This window comes from Sus scrofa, chromosome 2, assembly GCF_000003025.6.
Source record: "Sus scrofa isolate TJ Tabasco breed Duroc chromosome 2, Sscrofa11.1, whole genome shotgun sequence".
Taxonomy (NCBI): domain Eukaryota; kingdom Metazoa; phylum Chordata; class Mammalia; order Artiodactyla; family Suidae; genus Sus; species Sus scrofa.
The window spans coordinates 50177751-50195427 of NC_010444.4; the positions used below are offsets into that span (position 1 = coordinate 50177751).

The 17677-nt window shown below is 39.5% G+C and overlaps 1 pseudogene; it reads left to right on the forward strand.

Annotated features, from left to right (window-relative positions):
* Nucleotides 9223–16709, forward strand: LOC110259572 (annotated as a pseudogene).

Consider the following 17677-nt stretch of genomic DNA (forward strand, 5'->3'; position numbering starts at 1 on the left):
AGGCTTCTTTTATACTAAAAGGATGAAGGGGAGGTCATTGTTGCAAACTTCTTAGTGTCTCAATCCTTTGCTCTTACAGGTGTTCATTTATGTCATGTCATGATGTTCCTATTTATAGGTTTTTTTTTATTTGAGGTTTACCTCAAACAAGACAAATATTATTCTCTGTTCTGCAACTTTTGTCTCTATATAATTGGAAAATTGTTGTACCCTTAAAATCCAGAACCTTGGGAAATGGCTATCTTGTGTATTTAAGGCTGTACACACATTCTTTTTAAAAATTTTGTTTTGAAAAATTTTTTAAAATTTTTCAGATTTTGTTCCTATATATTATTACAGAATATTGAATAGGGTCACTTGTGCTATATAGTAGGCCCTTGTTGGTGATCTATTTCATACGTGGTAATGTGTATATGTTAACCCCAAACTCCTAATTTATGCCTCCCCACTTTTCCCCTTTGGTAACCATAAATTTGCTTTCAAAGTCTATGAGTCTGTTTCTGTTTTGTAAATAAGTTAATTTGTATCATTTTTGTAGATTCCACATATAAGTGATATATATTTCTCTTTCTCTACAACATTCGTAACTTGAAGCAAAAGCAATCAAGTGCAAGGGTTAAATTAAAAGATCTAATATGGAGTCAGATTTTTTCTCTGTTACGGTTCTCTATTGTCAATGTCCATTCCACAATCTTGTGGGGGAAAAGGGGTGAAGACTTTTCTGACTCCTTCCTGTTTAATGGGTATGACGAAGGTGTGATCTTGGATTGGAATTGATCAGCCCTGGACAGAAAACATTCCTTAGACTCTTCAGTGCAATCTTCTTTCCTTCTTTAACTACAACTACTTGAACCTGAGGAAAATCCTTAGTACTGTATTGAACTTGTGGTTTTGGCTCTAGTTCCCAATACATATACATTAATTTTACCTTTCTGACTGTGTCAATATAGTTTAATATTAAACAGGTAAGTTGACTTTTTCCAGCTACAATGAAATTATAGCCTCAATACTTATATTTTTAAAGAGTGATCTTAAGTCTTCTAAGGGTTTATAAACCCATCACTTCACATTCCTCACAGGATTTGGGTTATTTTTGGATGACAGTGATGCTGCTTTAATCTGAGTGTGATGAGTCCATGGTGTCACCATCTGTCCATGGTGTCATTGACAGATGAATACATGGTAATAATACCATGTGTGGTCCTGTCAGTTGGTGTTCAAGCCCTTGTTCCCCAAGTTTTTAGGAGGACTTGATCTCCATGTCAGAAAGAATGTAAGGCTACTTCAGTTGGGTAGGCAGACATGGTGGAGGCAAACTCATGAAAGGAGGTTAGTAGAGTGCCCAGAGTTTTAACATAATTGGCAACATCTAGGTATTTCTGAGCATTTATAATGTTCCTGCCCAGGCAGATACCTGGAATGACCTACCATACAATATTTCAAAGGGGCTTAATTTAAGCTGCTGGTGGGAGCCACTTTGATTCATAGTAGGGCAAATGGCCAGAAATTAGCCCAAGTTAAGTTAGTCCCTTGACCTCTTTCAGTAATGCTTCTTTTTATTGTATGATTCAGTTTCTCCATTTTTCCCATCAATTATTGTCTTCATAAATTAATCCAATTAATTTTCCATAGTGTTAAGTTATACTCAAGACAAAAGCAGGCCCTTTATCACTTTGAAAAGTATTAGACAGTCCAAATCTGGTAATAATTTCCTCAAGAAAGGCTTTAACAGCTTTGATAGCTTTTTCTGTATGCTATGACACCATTCATTCTGAAAAAGCATTCACATACAATAGCAGGAATCTGAAATTTCCTATACCTTGGGGCATATGAGTAAATCTCCTTGCCAGTCCTCAGTGAGGCGGGTTATTCTGTGTTGGGTCCTCAAGCTGGGGGTAGGGGGAGGGTTATTTTTTTTAGCACAAATCATGGAGTTCAGGCTGACTCATTGGATGGTCATTCGCAGGTTAGGACTGTTATGTTTTTTTGAATCCATTGTAAGGGGGTATTTTCTCCAGTGATGGGCACTATTGTGGATGTGATGCACACAGTGTCCAAGATTAAAACAATTATTTGTGCACTGTATTTTCAGCGAGGTGTGATCCAAGTGAAACTCAATTCTTTGTCCCTCTCTGTCCTTTCTGAATGCACAGGCTGGTATTTTGACAAGTCATTCTAAAGGAGAAGTGGTCCTCTTGCCTCAGGTTATTGTTTTATTTTTTATTTAATTTTTTTTGTCTTTGTAGGGCCATACCTGTGGCATATGGAGATTCCCAGGCTAGGAGTTGAATAGGAGCTGTAGCCACTGGCCTACATCACAGCCACAGCAACATGGCATATGAGACACATCTGTGACCTACACCACAGCTCAGGGCAATACTGGATCCTTAAGCCACTGAGGGAGGGCAGGGATCAAACCTTTGTCCTCATGGATACTAGTCAGATTCTTTTTCAATGAACCATGATGGGAACTCCCAGGATACTGTTTTAGATTAAGTGTCCCAGTGACCCTTTCTGATGGAATTTGTATTTTGCTTCTGTTTTTGTCCTTCCCTGGGATGTTGGTAGTCCACACATATGGCATTACTTTTTTATAGAACTGCGGGTGAGAGGAAGAAATCTGTCACCATTTCTCGGTTTTCTATGAGCACCGGCTTTTTTTTTTAGAAAGAAATTTAAATCTTAATTTTTTAATTTTTGTTAAAATATACTTGATTTACAGTGTTGTATCAATTTCTGCTATGCAGCATATTGACTCAGTCATACACACAACACAAACACACACACCACACATTCTTTTTCTCATACTATCTTCCATCATGTTTTATCCCAAGAGATTGTATACAGTTCCCTGTACTGTACAGTAGGGCCTCATTGCTAATCCATTCTTTTTTGTTATTTTTATTTATTTATTTTTTCCACTGTATAGCATAGGGACCAAGTTACACATACAGGTATATATTTTTTTCCTCCCATTCCTCTCTTGCAATGTAAGTATCCAGACAGAGTTCTCAATGCTACACAGTAGGATCTCATTTAAATCTATTCCAAGAGCAATAGATTGCATCTGATAACCCCAAGCTCCGGATACCACCCACTCCCTCCCTCTCCCACTGGGCAGCCACAATTCTATTCTCTAAGTTCATGATTTTCTTTTCTGTGGAAATGTTCATTTGTGCTGTATATTAGATTCCAGTTATAAGTGATATCATATGGTATTTATCTTTCTCTTTCTTACTTACTTCACTCAGTATGAGAGTCTCCAGTTGCATCCATGTTGCTACAAATGGCATTATGTCATTCTATTATGACTGAGTAGTATTACATTGTGTATATATAGCACATCTCCCTAATCCAATCATCTGTTGATGGACATTTGGGTTGTTTCCATGTCTTGGCTATTGTGAATAGTGCTACAATGAACATGCCAGTGCATGTGTCTTTTTTAAGGAAAGTATTGTCTGGATATATGCCCAAGAGTGGGATTGCTGGATCATATGGTAGTTCTAGGTGTAGATTTCTAAGGTTCATCCGTACTGTTCTCCATAGTGGCTGAACCAGCTTACATTCCCACCACAACCCCTTCAGCACTTGTTATTTGCAGACTTATTAATGACGGCCATTCTGACTGGTGTGAGGTGGTATCTCATGGTAGTTTTGATTTGCATTTCTCTTATAGTCAGCGCTGTTGAGCACTTTTTCATCTTCTCGTTGGACATCTGTATATCTTCTTTGGAGAAATGTCTATTCAGGTCTTTTGCCCATTTTTCCATTGATTGATTGGCTTTTTTGCTGTTGAGTTGTTTAAGTTGCTTATATATTCTAGAGATTAAGCCCTTGTCTGTTGCATCATTTGAAGCTATTTTCTCCCATTCTGTAAGTTGTCTTTTTGTTGTCTTTTGGGTTTCCTTTGCTGTGCAAAAGCTTGTCAGTTTGATTAGGTCCCATGGGTTTATTTTTGCTTTTATTTCTGTTGTGGGAGATTGACCTGAGAAAATATTCATGATGTTGATGTCATAGAACGTTTTGCCTATGTTCTCTTCTGGGAGTTTGATGGTGTCCTGTCTTCTATTTAAGTCTTTCAGCCATTTTGAGTTTATTTTTGTGCGTGGTGTGAGGGTGTGTTCTCCTTTCCTGGCTTTGCATGCAGCAGTCCAGGTTTCCCAGCAATGCTTGCTGAATAGTCTTTCTTTTTCCCATTTTCTGTTCTTGCCTCCCTTGTCAAAGATGAATTGACCATAGGTGTCAGGGTTGATTTCCGGGTTCTCTATTCTGTTGCATTGGTCTGTCTGTCTGTTTTGATACCAGTACCACAGTGTTTTGATGACTGTGGCTTTGTAGTATTTCTTGAAGTCTGGGAGAGTTATGCCTCCTGCTTGGTTTTTGTTTCTCAGGATTGCTTTGGTGATTCTGGGTCTTTTGTTGTTCCATATAAATGTTTGGATTGTTTGTTGTAGTTCTGTGGAAAATGTCCTGGGTAATTTGATAGGGATTGCATTGAATCTGTAGATTGCTTTGGGTAGTATGGCCATTTATACAATATTGATTTTTCCAGTCCAGGAACATGGAATGCCTTTCCATTTCTTTACATCTTCTTTGATTTCTTTGATTAAAGTTTTATAGTTCTCGGCATATAGGTCCTTTACCTCCTTGGTCAGGTGTATTCCGAGGTATTTGATTTTGTGAGGTGCAATTTTAAAAGGTATCGTATTCTTGTATTCCTTTACTAATATTTCATTGTTAGTATACCAAAATGCTACTGATTCCTGAATGTGAATCTTCTATCCTGCTACTTTGCTGAATTTCTTCATCAGTTCAAGTAGATTTTGGGTTGAGTCCTTAGGGTTTTCTAGGTATAGTATCATGTCATCTGCATACAGTGACAGTTTGATCTCTTCTCTTCCTATTTGGATGATTTTATTTCTTTTGTTTGTCTAATTGCTGTGGCTAGGACATCCACAACGATGTTGAAGAACAGTGGTGAGAGTGGGCATCCTGTTTTGTTCCAGATTTGAGTGAGAAGGCTTTAGATTTTTTCCATTGAGTATTGTATTTGCTGTGGGTTTGTCATAAATGGCTTTGATTATGTTCAGGAATGTTCCCTCTATACCCACTTTGGTGAGGGTCTTGATCATGAATGGATGTTGGACTTTGTCAAATGCTTTTTCTGCATCTATTGAGATGATCATATGGTTTTTGACTTTTCTTTTGTTAATATGGTTTATGACATTAATTGACTTGTGTATGTTGAACCATCCTTGTGAACCTGGGATGAACCCTACCTGGTCATGGTGTACAATCTTTCTGACATATTGTTGGATTCGGTTGGCTCAGATTTTGCTGAGAATTTTTGTGTCTATATTCCTCAAAGATATTGGCTGATAGTTTTCTTTTTTTGCTGGTATCTTTGTCTTCTTTTGGAATGAGGGTGATGGTGGCATCATAGAATATCTTTGGGAGTGTTCCTTCTTCCTCAACCTTTTGAAAAAGTTTAAGGAGGATGGGCACCAGATCCTCTTTATATGTTTGGTAGAATACACCTGTGAAGCCATCTGGTCCTGGACTTTTATTTGTAGGGAGTGTTTTTATGACCTCTTCAATTTCATTTCTAGTGATCGGTCTGTTCCGTTGGTCTGTTTCTTCTTGATTCAGTTTTGGCAGGCTGTAAGATTCTAGAAAATTGTCCATTTCTTCCAGATTGTCAAACTTGTTGCCATATAGTAGTTCGTAGTATTATTCTCTTATGGTTTTTTGTATTTCTGCAGAAACTGTTGTGATTTCTCCTTTTTCATTTATAATTACATTTATTTCGGTTCTTTCTCTCCTCTTCTTAGTGAGTCTTGCCAAGGGTTTGTCAATTTTGTTTACCTTCTCAAAGAACCAGCTCTTGGATTTATTAATTTTCTCTACTGTTTTGTGAGTCTCTATTTTATTGATTTCCTCTTTGATCTTTATAATTTCCTTCCTTCTGCTGACTTTAGGACTTTTTTGTTCTTCTTTTTCTAATTCATTTAGGTGGAGGGTTAAGTTGTCAATTTGGGATCTTCTTTTTTGAGAAAGGCTTGCGTCGCTATGAATTTCCCTCTGAGCACTGCTTTTGCAGCATCCCATAGATTTTGAGTGGTTGTGTCTTCATTATCGTTTGTCTCGAGGTATTTTTTAATTTCCTTCTTGATTTCCTCATTGACCCATTGGTTTTTAGTAGCATGTTGTTTAGGCTCCATGTGGTAGGTTTGTTCTCACTTCTTTTCCTGTGGTTGATTTCTAGTTTCATGGCGTTTTGGTCAGAGAAGATACTTGAGATAACTTCTATGCTCCTAAATTTATTGTGGTTAGCTTTGTGTCCCAATATGTGGTCGATTCTTGAGATTGTTCCATGTGCACTTGAGGAGAATGTATTCTGATGTTTTTGGATGTAGTGTCCTGAAGATGTCAATTAAGTCTACCTTTTCTATTGTTTCCTTTAGGATCTCTGTTGCTTTATTGGTTTTCTGTCCATTGGTGTGAGGGGGGTATTAAATTCTCCTACTATGATTGTATTCCCATCAATTTCTCCCTTTATGTCTGTTAATATTTGTTGTATGCATCTGGGTGCTCCTGTATTTGGGGCATATATGTTAACAATAGTAATATCCTCTTCTGGGATGGATCCCTTAATCATTAAATAGTGTCCTTCTTTGTCTTTCTTTATGTCTTTTGTTTTAAAGTCTATGTTGTCTGAGTATCACAACTCCTGTTTTTCTGTCATGTCTATTGGCATGACATATCTTTTCCCACCCCTTCACTTTCAATCTATATGTGTCCTTTGTCCTAAGGTGAGTTTCTTGTAGGCAGCAGATTGAAGGTTTTTGCCTTTTTATCCACTCAGCCACTCTGTGTCTTTTGATTGGAGCATTCAGTCCATTGACATCTAAGGTGATAATTGATAGATGATTATTTATTGCCATTTTGAACCTCATATTTCAGTTGATTCTATGGTTCTCCATTCTTCCTTTCTTTTTTTTGGTTGTATGGTTTCCAATTATTTTCTGTTTGAGTGTTTTTCTTTTCATTTTTTGCAAATGCAATGTTTGGTTTTGATTTGTGGTTGCCTTGTTTTTTAAGTATGTTAACCCCTTCCTATAATTGTATGTTTTAGCCTGATGGTCCTGTTGTTTCAAACTCTTCATTACTATACTAAAATTAAGAAGAGAAAAAAGGAAAATTAAAAAAGAATCTATTTATTTCCTACTTCCCTTGCCCACATATTATGATTTTGATGTCTCTTTTTTCCTTTTTATTTTATTTTGTTTGAAACATGTTCATGATTAAATCTGTATCTGGCTTATTTGAATGACTGCTCTCTGATTGTGCTTTCCTCAATCTCTGTTCTTCCTCTCTCTCTCTCTCTCTCTTTTTGATTTAGAGAAACCCTTTCAATATGTCTTTTAGCATGGGTTTTGTATTGTTGTGTTCTTTTAGTTTTTGTTTGTTGGAAAAAGTTTTATTTCCCCTTCTATTTTAAATGATATTCTTGCTGGATAGAGTATTCTAGTTTGCATATTTTTTCCTTTTAGCACTTTAAATATCTCTTGCCATTCCCTCCTGGCCTGTAGAGTTTCTGTAGAGAAATCAGCTCATAGCCTTATGGGGTTCCCTTATAAGTAACATTTTTCTTTTCTCTTGCTGCCTTTAGGATCCTCTCTTTATCATTAACTTTTGCATTTTTATTATGTGTCTTGGTGTGGGTCTATTTGGGTTCAACTTGTTTGGGGTCGTCTGTGCTTCCTGTATCTTGAATCCAGTACCCTTTAGACTTGGGAAGTTTCCAGTGATAATTTCTTCAAATATATTTTCCATCCCCTTGTCTTTTCCTACTCCTTCTGGAATCCCTATTATGCATAGATTGGCCCACTTTATATTATCCCATAGGTCTCTTATATTGCTCTCATGTTTTTTGATTTGGTTTTCTGTCAACTGTCCTGTTTGGGTGACTTCCATTATTCTGTCTTCCACATCATTAATTCGTTCTTCTGCATTGTTCATTCTGGTTTTTACTGCCCTTAGTTCAGTTTGTATCTCTGCAAATGAATTTTCTTGTTTTTCTTGGCTCCTCCTTATATCTTCTAGTTCCTTTCTGAGGGCATCTGCATTACTGTTCATATCTTCTCTTAATTCCTTCAGTATTTTCACTGTTTCTCTTTTGAACTCCAGGTCTGTCAGACTGCAGAGGTCTGTTTCATTGTTGACTGCATTATGTGAGTTCTCCTCTTAGTTTAACTGGGAGTGGTTTCTCAGATTCTTCATCTTGCTTGTTATTTTCTTTTTCTTGGTGGAGCTGTACTCCCTGTGGCTGGGCAGGGTTTGCCCTGGCACTGCTATGGAGTGTTTCCTGTGGGCTGGTGGTGGTGGCTGTTCTTCTCTGAGGCAATGTGGTATTTACTGAGGGTGGGTGGGGCTATCAGGGTCACTCTGAAGCAATGGAGTCCTTTGTGAGGGCAGGCAGGACTGGCAGTTCTGCACCATGATGGATGTAGACTTCTCTTGGCCGTGCAGAGTTTGCTTTGGTGTTTCTGGGCTGTGGAGCACTTCTAGGAGGCTGGTGGTGCTTCGTGCTGCTCATGGGAGTGTATCTCCTCCCAAGGGTGGCAGGGGCTAGCCAGGCTGCTGGGAGACAAAGGTGCAATTCCCTAGAGCATCTGGAAATGTCAGGACCATCCCACAATATTGACAGATTTCACATGGCCAAGCAGAGCTTGCTCTGGAGAACTCATGGAGCTCTTCCAGGGGGCATGCAATGCTGGGAAGCTGCTCCAAGGGAGTGCAGAACCTCCTGAGGGAAGGAGTGGCTAGCCATCCCACTGGGAGAAAAAGAGGCACTTCCCCAGGGCAGGGGGATCTGGCAGGAGCACCCTGCAATGGAAGCAGATTTTCCATGGCCTGCCAGAGCTTGCTCTAGTGTTTCTGGGCTGCAGGATTCTTCCAAGTGGTGGCGCTGGGCAGCTGCTCTGCAGGAGTTCAGCAGCCTCCAAGGGTGGGAGCAGCCAGCTGAGCCACTGGGATATAAAGGGGCCCTTCCCCAGGGCTGCCTGGAGTGGCAGGACTGCCCCACAATGGAAACAGATTTCATGCAGCCAGGCAGAACTTGCTCTAGCATTTCTGGGTTGCAGGACTTTTCCAGGGGGCTCATAGTGCTGGATGCTGCTCCACAGGGGTGAAGCCCCTCCAGAGGGTGGACAGGCCATGGCAAGGAAAGCTGCTGTGGTGGTCAGCTTCCCACAAGTGGTGAAGCCAGCTCTCCAGGATGGCAGGCAGACTCAGGTCAGGTGCACACCTGGGGTAGGGGAAGGAGGGATGAACTGGGAAGCATTGCTTTCTGCTAGCTTGTGGGAAAATGCTCTCACTGTGGTGTAAGGAGTATTCTATGGTGGCCTGCCCCTCTTTTTCTCCCCTACCCAACACTGGTGCCTTGTCTCTCCTGTGGGTCCAGCTCTTCTCCTGGGTTCCTTCTGTTGTGGCTTTCCACTCCCAAGCCTTTAGTGTATTGCTCCCTCCACCCATGACACACCACTTCCTAATCCCTCAGGCTGTCTCTGCACCACCAACCCCAGCCTTCTCCCAGGGACTAACCTATGGAGCCGAGGTCTAAGTTCCCAGCACCCCCCACCCCCCAAGCATCTCAGTTTTTGATGACTGTGCCAGTAGTTCAGATGATTTGTTTGGCTCTCACTCTGCTTTTCAGATCTCAGACCTACTGCTGCACTATTCACGGCATCTGGAGATCCCTCTGATTCAGTTGATCTTTCAGTTGATTAGGTGACTTCCCAGGGTGTGGTATCCCTTTCTCCCCTACAGTTCTCTTTCAGGAGCACCCATCCAGCCCAAATTCCCATTCTCTCACTCTCCTCTTTTCTCTTGTTTTACCTAGTTATTTCACGAGATTCTTGCCATTATTGGAGGTTTAAGTTCTTCTGCCTTAATTGCTGTTCTGTGCAAGTTGTTTAACATGTAGATGTGTTTTTTTGTGTGTGTGTTTGTGGGAAAGGGTGAACATATCCCCCTACTCTTCCACCATCTTGTCTTTCTCCCCATGAGCACCATCTTTAGGTTTAATGTGTGTTTTATGGGACACTGATGTCAAGCTTCTCTGGCAAAAAAGTTACTTGAGCATTTAATTTAAAGCCAATCTCAAACCAAAAGAGGGTTAGGACATTCTGGTATATATAAGAAACCATGTTTCACAAGAGCCAAGACATGCAAACAACCTAAATATCCATCAACAGATGAATGCATTAAGAAGATGTGGTGCATATATACAATAGAATACTACTCAGCCATATAAAAGAATGAATACCACTTGCAGCAACATGGATGCAACTAAAGATTCTCATACTACGTGAAATAAGTCAGAAAAGAAGGACAAATACCATATTATATAATTTATATGTGGTATCTAAAATATGACACAAACAAACCTATCTACAAAACAGAAACAAACTCACAAGCATAGAGAAGAGACTTGTGGTTGCCAAGGGGAAGGGGGTAAGGAGTGGAATTGAAGGGAAATTTGGAGTTAGTAGATGCAAACTATTATATTTAGAATGGGTAAGTGATGAGGTCCTACTGTATAGCACAGGGAACTATATCCAATCTCTTGGATAAACCATGATGGACTATATAAAAAATGTATATATTTGTATGACTGTGTCACTTTCTTCTATAGAAGAAATTGGCACAATATTGTAAATCAACAATACTTTAATAAAAACACCTAAAAACTGTAAAATCTATAGTATTGATGTAACTTACAGAACAATAAATAGGAAAATGTTAAGCATAAACAAAAAAGAAACTGTGTTTCATGATGAGTTCCCCTACTTGGCATTTTAAAGATTGTAACAATGAACAATTTAGTACATGTCCAGAAACTTCCATGACTGACATGAGTTGAAATGTTTTCTGTATCAACTTGGTGTTTACTGTGGAATATGTTGCACCCTTATCTATCAGGAAACCAATCAAATCTCCCATCAATGTCATATTTACCTGGGGCACCTGAAGGGAAATTCCAAGTCCCAAGGAACCCCTGAGACTCATCATTCCTCATCAGAGTGGTCCTTTTTCTATAACATAGAAGAGGCTCTCATGTTTGTTTTCCTTCTTATCTCTTTAACCTAGAGCAGTCTTTTTCTCCAATGCCCTTCCTCTTTACAGTAATCACGTTTTTCCTTCCCTGGTGGTGGCTTACCTCTCTGGGGGTTACTTACCTTCCGAGACTCCAGGGCTGCTGCCAGAAAAAGTGGCATTCCCATTTTAATCTTCTTTATTCTGTCATAGTTCCCTGTTGTTGAACACCTTAAAAGCAACATCTACCAATTGGGAAGGGTTCATGCCAAATATACCATCTCACTTTTGTGATTTTCCTCTTTTATTTGGGATTTTTTCCCAATGAGTTATTTACCACTCTCATATATATTCTTCAGAGTCTGCATCAGTTTAACACCTATTAGCTTGATAAATTATTTCTAGAAACTCTGATGGATCCATATTAGTTTTTTTGGTGAAATTCCTGAATTTTTTGTAGGTTCTTTTGCCTATGTACCCTCTTTTAAAGACCCACTAAGATACACTTCACATAATACTCCAGAAGTGGAATATCTCCATTATTAGGATTCCAATTAGACTCAGCAGCAGGAATTTATATTAGCCTGTCATACACCATAAAGAAGAGTTTCCCCTCTTACCAGGCATTTGATAGAACATTTTCTCCTTGATTTATAATTTCTCTAGGACTGATTTACGGTCAAATCATCCTTAGCATTTACCACTTTGATTCCGGCAAATCAATTTTATTTAACTGGTCTGCAATAAAGTTAATCCAGGCCTATTGGGGTATTGATACCAAGTATGGGAAGTATAGAATCAGGACTTTCTGTTTGGTGATGATTTACTAAAATGTGAGAGTCAGGGTTTTATGACAAGAGAGAAGACTGATATCAACTTACTGAAATATCAGAAGTGTTTCTTAAAAGAAAATTTAAAAATCTAGAAAACATATATGCAGAATGAGAAAAATAACGATGTCTAGCATAATTAGATATCTTGATTACACCAAAGGTCTCTAGGAACACTGAACAAACAGAAAATTCTTCATGATTGAGAGATTTACTTACTAACTAGATGATTATTGATCAATGGTACACGATAGAAAGCTCAGAAATGAACCAAAACACCTATGGTCAATTAATCTAAGATAAAGAGGCAAGAACATACAGTGGAGGAAAGACAATATCTTCAATAAATAGTGTTAGGAAAACTGGACTACTGCATGTAAGAGAATGAAATTAGAACATTGCCTAACATCATATGGAAAAATAAATTCCAATTGGATTAAAGAACTAAATGTAAGGCCAGGCACTATAAAACTTCTAGAGGAAAACATTGGCAGAAAGCTCTTTGACATAAATTACAGCAAAATCTTGTTTCATGTACCCCCTAGACTAAAGAGAATAAAGACACAAATAATTAAAAGGGACCTAATTAAACTCAAAAGATTCAGCACATCAAAGGAAACCATTAAGTAAATGAAAAGACAACCCACAGAATGGGAGAAAATTTTAAAAAATGACTCAACCAACAAATGCTTAATCTCAAAAATATGCAAACAGCTTTCACAACTTAGCAACAACAACAACAACAACAAAAACAAAGAAACCAAATGATAAATGGGCAAAAGACCTAAATAGACATTTCACCAAAGAAGACATACAGATGGCTATCAGGCATATGAAAAAATTCTCAAAATCACCAATTACTAGAGAAATGCAAATCAAAATTATAATGAGGCACAACCTCACACCAATTAGAGTGGCCATCATTAACAAGACAACAAATAAATGCTGGCGAGGTTGTGGAAAAAAGAGAACTCTCTTAAACTGATGGTGGGAATGTAAATTGGTACAACTGCTATTGAAAAACAGTATGGAAATAACTCAAAAACTATATATAGAACTATCATATGACCCAGCAATCCCACCCTTGGGCATATATCCAGACAAAATTTTCATTGAAAAAGATACAAGCACTCATATGTTCATCGAAGCACTATTCACAGTAACCAAGATATGGAAACAACCTAAATGCCCATTGATGGATGAATGGATTAGGAAGATGTAGTGCATATGTACATCAGTGACAATGCAGGATGCTTAAATTAGAGGCAACCAGGGAACATATTTTGAATGTCAATAAAATTTAATGCATAACACAATGATAATTTTTAAAAATCAATATAAATAAGAAAAATATAAAAGAAATGTTATCAGCACCAATATTGTCTTTAAAATAGCACTTTATGCTTAAATAAGATTAATAAGCAGGGGTTTAATTTAAATATACGTGTATACGGATATTATGTGTATGAACACTAAGAAAGACACTATAAAAAATTCAAGAATGAAGATGATTGCAAATAGAAATTTGTATTAAAAAGAATTCTAGAGTTCCTATTGTGGCTCAGTGGAAACAAATCCTACTAGTAACCTTGAGGATGCAGGTTTGATCTCTGGGCTATTTCAGTGGGTTAAGGATCCAGCATTGCCATGAGCTGTGGTGTAGGTTGCAGAAGTGGCTCAGATCCAAAGTTGCTGTGGCTGTGGCATAGGCCAGTGGCTACAGCTCCCATTTGAGCCCTAGCATGGGAACCTGCATATGCCACAGGTCAGACCTAAAACAGGCAAAAATAAATAAATAAAAAAAATAATTCCACCCAAAATTCAGGTCCTGCTGACTTGACTGGAACTCTATATAATGTTTAGGGAAAAGGAAGTAAATATCTTCTTATTCTTTTAGAAAACTAAGGAGAAGGTACATTTCCCAATTTTATTTGGAAAGTTTTCTCCTGGTATAAAATGCAAGAAAAAGTATTATAGAAAAGAGGGATTCCCATTGCGGCTCAGTGGGTCTTGAACTTGACCAGTATCCATGAGGATGCACATTCAATCCTTGCCTCACTCAGTGGGTTAAGGATCCAATGTTGCTTTGAACTGTGGTGTAGATCAGAGACGTGCCTTGGATTCCATGTTGCTGTGAGGCTGGCCATTGCAGCTCCACTAAGGCTAGCCTGGGACCTTCCATATGCCTTGAGTGTGACCCTAAAACCAAAAGAAAAGCAGTAGCAATCCTAACATATATTCCAAAATTTTAAACAAAATTCCAGTAAGTTGAATCTGGCAATATATAAAAACATTATGGACAATATTTAGCTTACCCTAGAAAATTACATTAGGTTTAACATTCAAAAACCAATTTGTGGTTCCCATTGTGGCTCACCAGGTTAAGAACTCAACTAGTATCCAGGAAGATGCAGGTTCAATCCCTGGCCTTCCTCAGTGGGTTAAGGATCCAGTGTTGATGCATCTGATATGGCTGTAGTAAATGCATAAACTGAGGTGCAGGTTTGATCTCTGACCTGGGAATTTTCACAAGCCATGGGTGTGTCAAAAAAAAAAGATCAAATAAAAATCAATCTAAATGCATGCCATTTAAATCACCTCAAGTATAATGAAATGCTTAGGTAGAAACTAAGAAAACATGTAAATCACCCAAGTGTAATAAAATACTTTTGTGAAACTAAGGAAAAATGAACAAGATCTGTATACTAAAGTGTAAGAAGTGCTGATTAACAAAATCAGAAAGATTTGAATGAATTAGTAACATTCTCAATTTACAATTGGAAGACTAAATAAAATAAAGACACCGGTTCTATACAAAATTATCTACAGGTTTAATAAAAAGCTAATTATAATCTCGCAAGGTATTTTGTAGATACAGATGAGATTATACTAAAATATATATGAATGGCCAAAGACCCTGAATAACTAAAACACAAGCTAAAATGTAGAATGTAAAGAAGGAATACTACTCTATGCTAAGACTTACTATATAGCTACAGTATACAAGAATATGTGGTACTGCTGGAGAGACAGGCATAACAATCAATGGGACAGAATGAGAACATAGAAGTAGACCTTGAAAAAGTGTGATTAATTCTTCATGAATGTGCAAATGCAATTCAATAAAAGAAAGAGTGGAGTTCCCGTCGTGGCTCAGTGGTTAACGAATCCGACTAGGAACCATGAGGTTGCGGGTTCGGTCCCTGCCCTTGCTCAGTGGGTTAATGATCCGGCGTTGCCGTGAGCTGTGGTGTAGGTTGCAGACGCGGCTCGGATCCCACATTGCTGTGGCTCTGGCGAAGGCCGGTGGCTACAGCTCCGATTCAACCCCTAGCCTGGGAACCTCCATATGCCGTGGGAGCAGCCCAAGAAATAGAAACAACAACAACAACAACAACAACAAAAAGACAAAAGCCAAAAAAAAAAAAAAAAGAAAGATTGACTATTTAAAAATGATGCTGGAGAAATTGGACATTCATAAGAAAAATAAACAAACCACAAGTAATGTTGACCTTAACTTCATGTAATCAAACTAATTAAAAATAGAAAAAAATGTAAAATGTAAAATTATAAACCATTTAGACAATAACATAGAGCAAAACCTATATCTAGAACCCAGAACTAGTGAAGAGTTTATAGATAGGACATCAAAATCACTATGTAGAAAAGTAAGCTTTGATTAATTGGACTTCACGAGATTAAAACAATTTACAAATCACACTTCTGGGCGGTTAGCCCAGGAAATGAAAATGTATATTTGGACAATCACATTTGTGAAATTTTTTATAGAAATTTTGTCTGTAATTGTTTAAAACCAGAAACAAACCACATCTTTCAATGAGTAAAATTTGTCTTCAGTACTGTGGAATAATTCACAGAGACAGTAAAGGAACAAACATTGATACACACAAAAGCACGAATGGGCCTCAAGAGAATCATGTTGAGTGAAAACAGACTATTGCAAAAGATTACAAATGATATTTCCTTTATAAAATGTTCTTCAGAAGTTAAAATTGCCCTCCTCAGGCCATGCACCATGGTTGGGGATTGCACACAAGCCTTGCCCCTGCCTCTGTCAAGGGTCACCTCCCAGAGTTTGCTCTCCACTTCTGTCCTGACTTTGCTCTGGTCCAGCCGTGGTGAAGCAGTACATTGTGTTGTTCAGGCTGCTGCTGACTGGGGACCCTGGGGTGGGCAAATCCTGCTTGCTGTACCACTTCACTGAGAACCAGTTCCACTCCTGGCACATCTCCACCATCTTTTGTTGACTTCAAGATGAAGACTATAGAGGTAGGTGGCATTAAAGTGTGGATACAGATCTGAGACACAGAGTGCACGGAGAATTATCATATGATCAAAAAGCAGTATTACCTATGGGCCCAGGGATTATTTTTGGTCTACAACATTAGTAGAGAGCACTCTTACCAGCACATCATGAAGTTGGTCAATATTGTGGAGGAGTATGCACAAGAAGGTGTCCAGAAGACCCTTATATGAAATACAGTAAATGAGGAGCAGAAAATACAGATGGGAAGAGAGCAAGGGCAGCAGCTGGCTAGAGAGTATTTCATGGACATCTACAAAACAAGTGCCTTCACCAACCTCAACATTAAAGACTCCTTCACACACCTGACAGAGCTGGTGCTGCAGGCCCACAGGAAAGAGCTGGAAGTTCTGTGGATGTGCACCAGCCATGAGTTGGCCTTGGCCAAGATGTAGGAGGAGGAAGGCAAACCCAAGGGCCTGGAGAATGCTTCCAAAACCTGTGGGTTCTGAAGTGGAGCACCCACACAATCCCTTTTCTGGTTAAGAGGCCTACAGGCACACAGGAAGCCTGGGCCTCCCCCTGCTTCCCCTCTCCTTTGGGTGGCCTTTGGCATATTACTTGCTTCTTCTTCCCCTGCCTGGCCCTGAGAGCAACTCTACTGTCCTTTATCAGCAGCCTTGCCTACATCCCTCCACCGGGGTGTCCTCTCCAGCCTGTTTCTCCAGCTACAGGCCTGCTACTGGCCCTGATGTGCTATGAGCACTGCCTCACCACCCCAGCTCCCAGATGATGGCTGAGTCTGGAGTCAAGGCCACTGTAAGGCTCTGTCTGTCTCAGTGTATCTGATGTCCTCTGCCTTTTCTTGTTTCTACCCACTTCACTTCTCTTTGTCCCTCCTCCTCTGCTGTGTTCCTATCAAAACACGGCATGAGCCCCCAATGTGTCCTGTGTGGCTGCTGTCATGGCCCTTCCTCCATGTCCCTCCTCAACCTGCACCAGAGAATGGATTCAGGCTCAGGGCACATTCCCTGCTCTGCTCTTAGGAGAACCTGTGCCCTGCTTGGTGGGTGCTTCTTCCTGTCCTCTCTGCCTCACTGCTCTGTCTTGTGCCATAGGCCTGCCTCCCCAGTGACCCAGAAGAGAAGAACATCAAGGAAAGATGGAAAGCCCAAACTGGTGGTCCCCATGCCTGGGGCTATCCTACTTCCTGCCCCTGGCATCAGCCTTCCTTGGCTGCCTACCCAGCTGCCATTGGGGGAACTGAGCTTGAGGCAGGTGCTTCTGATAAGAAAAGAAATGATGGGGGTGGCAGGGACAAAAAATCACCTCCATTCTCTACCTCCGGGTCATGGTGAAATTGTATATTTCTCCTCCTTGGGTGCCTGAATTGAAAGATATGGACCAAGGCTGTAGGGCACTGCAGGGGCAAGGAAAGCCTTGGGGCCAACAATATGCTCCACAAAGGGAACTGTTTGGC